A 2872-nucleotide genomic window follows, 5' to 3' on the forward strand; every position below is an offset into this window, starting at 1 on the left:
CTTCAATAACCCACATTTTTTTATTTAACATTGTTATCAGGAAATATTCCAAAAGTATGGAAATCATCTGGTGCTGCCTGCCACTCCTTAAGGACGGGGATAGTAGACATCTTGTCACGTTCTGACCTTAGTTCCTTTGTTTTGCTTTTTGTTTTAGTATGGTCAGGGCGTGAGTTGGGTGGGTTGTCTATGTTAGTTTTTCTATGATTTTCTACTTCTGTGTTTGGCCTGGTATGGTTCTCAATCAGAGGCAGCTGTCAATCATTGTCCCTGATTGAGAACCATATTTAGGTAGCCTGTTTTCGATTGTGTTTTGTGGGTGGTTGTTTTTCAGTCTTTGTGTGTCTACACCAGACAGAACTGTTCCGGTTGTGGCGTTGTTATTCAGTGTTCAGTTTTCATTAAATAAGATGAACACTTACCATGCTGCGCTTTGGTCCTCACCTTCTTCCCACGACAGCCGTTACAGATCTTAATAACGATAGTCCCATTTCAAGGCTTCATTGTTTAGCTAGGCTTCTTGAATCCTTGGTAAATGTACAAATTTGCTCTTATTTTTTGTGTGTGAATCAATCAGGGTTTATTCCTGGGCATACCACTATTTCAGAAACCCCTTCAGTTGTTAATGATCTCGTCAATGCTTTAGACACTAAAATTAAATGTGCTGCTCTGTGGACCTGTCCAAAGCTTTTGATACTGTTGATGATGCTATTTTATTGATTAAGTTGTCCTCGATAGGCCTGAGTTCTAACACCTGTTCATGGTTTCATGATTATCTTCGTGACAGAACTCAGGACGTCATGATGGATGGGGTTAAGTCTGAATTTCTTGAAGTACATAAATGTGTACCACAGGGGTCAATTTTGGGACCTGCTCTCTTCACTATTTATATAAACACCATTGGTCAATCTGTTAAATAAATAAAACATGTCATCTGTATTTGGATGATACTATTATGTATGCTATTGCCCTGACTGTTGATCTGGCTGTGTCAAAACTCTAGTCAGATTTTAGAGCAATGCAGGAATCCCTTGCTGATTTAAAACTTGTGCTTAATACAGGCTAAACGAAAGACATGTTTTTAAACTCTTGTAAGAATGTTTCCGATGAATTACATGTTCACTCATTAGATGGTTCTCCAATCTAACGTGTTCCTGCATATAAATACTTCAGCATTTGGATTGATATGGATTTGATGTTTAAAAATATATTGATGAGCTGGTTAAGAAGGTAAGCTTTAAAGTTAGCTTTTTCTACAGAAACAGATTGTGCCTTTTCTCAAATCAGTAGGAAGCAGATTATTCAGTCAACCTTTTTATCTGCTCTTGATTATGGCGATATTATTCATCAAAGTGCAGCTGGTACTACTCTTAAACCTTTGGTTCCCCTCTACCATAGTGCCCTTGGTTTTGTTACAGGTTATAATTTTGATACTCATCACTGTATCCTGTATCAAAAGCTTGGCTGGACTTCGCTAAAGACCCACAGATCTCTACATTACTCCCTTTTTTTTCACGGCCGACTTCATAACCTTCCGTCTTGTCTAACTTTGCTGTGGAAGTGAAAACACCGGACATGCCTAACCCGTTCACAGGATTGGTTAACTCTTGAGGTTCCTAGGGTCTCCACTGAGCTAGGTAACTCTGCTTTTAGTTTTAATGCATGGTATTGCTGGAACAAAATTCTAAATACATTTCTTCTTGGTGTTCTCGTGCCGTTTGGGCAATTTATAGTATTGATTGGGGATTTATTTGTGAATGAATGTAACAGTTTTTCTGGGTAATTTGTGATGTTTTATTTGTGCTTACCATGACTGTGTTTTTGTATTCTAATGTGTATATATATTTGTATTTATTTATTTTGTGTTTAATGTGTATTTTATATTGTATTATACAGGGCGCATTTGGAAAAGAGACCTAGGTCTCAATATGTCTTCCCTGTCAAAATAAATAATAACAATCTGACTCATAATCTCTGAACATTGAACAAGTTCCTCTGAAGCTGATGGATGAATGTGATTGTGACTGAAGAACCAAACCTGTATGGGTGTCTCAAGAACTGTTGTGTGTGCTCTGGGGCCATATTTATCAAGCCTGTCAACGAAGGAATGCCTTTTAGATTCATCCACAATTAATAAGATTACATGGACAAGGGGATACCTGATCCTAGATCAGTGCTCCTATTCTGAGACACTTTGATACATACAGCTTCTGGTGTTTCTCACGTGTTTGAAGCACCATGCTCCAATCCACTGAGCCATTCGAGAGCACAGTATGAGAGGAAATCATTTTGAAATCTTCAGGTCCAAAGCAACTAGGCAAGTGCTACTTATTTTGTTCTCCAGAGGCTAAGTGGGTACAGTCAAGTTAAATGACATTTATTATATCAATACTGCAGTTGGAAATCCATTTGGCTTCACAGGTTTGTGTGACCGCTGAGAAAGATTGAAGGATATACATCAACCACCATTCATTGACACATTCTTAGCACTATGTACTTCTGCATTGTGCCACCTCTTCATTGAAAAACTCCTGTATTATATCAATTAATAACGTATTGACTAAATTACATATTCTTATATGTGTAGGCCTACCACAGACATGTTAAGTTATTGGCCTTGATCAATTACAAACAAATGTCTACTCTTGAGATTGTGAGTAAACAAGGAAATGACAATAATCTAGGGGGTGTAAGTGACAAACGAATACAACATTATGCAATAATAGCTCTTAAAAATAATTTATACAACACGCATATGAAGTTTGTGTACAGAAGCGGAAAAATGCTAATGTTCGTGTCCACTGTCACATGACGGAGGATGCGTCATCAAATAATGATTTTCCCGGAAGTACCCATGCGACTTACCAGGCTC

This window comes from Oncorhynchus clarkii, chromosome 28 (assembly GCF_045791955.1).
Source record: "Oncorhynchus clarkii lewisi isolate Uvic-CL-2024 chromosome 28, UVic_Ocla_1.0, whole genome shotgun sequence".
NCBI lineage: Eukaryota > Metazoa > Chordata > Actinopteri > Salmoniformes > Salmonidae > Oncorhynchus > Oncorhynchus clarkii.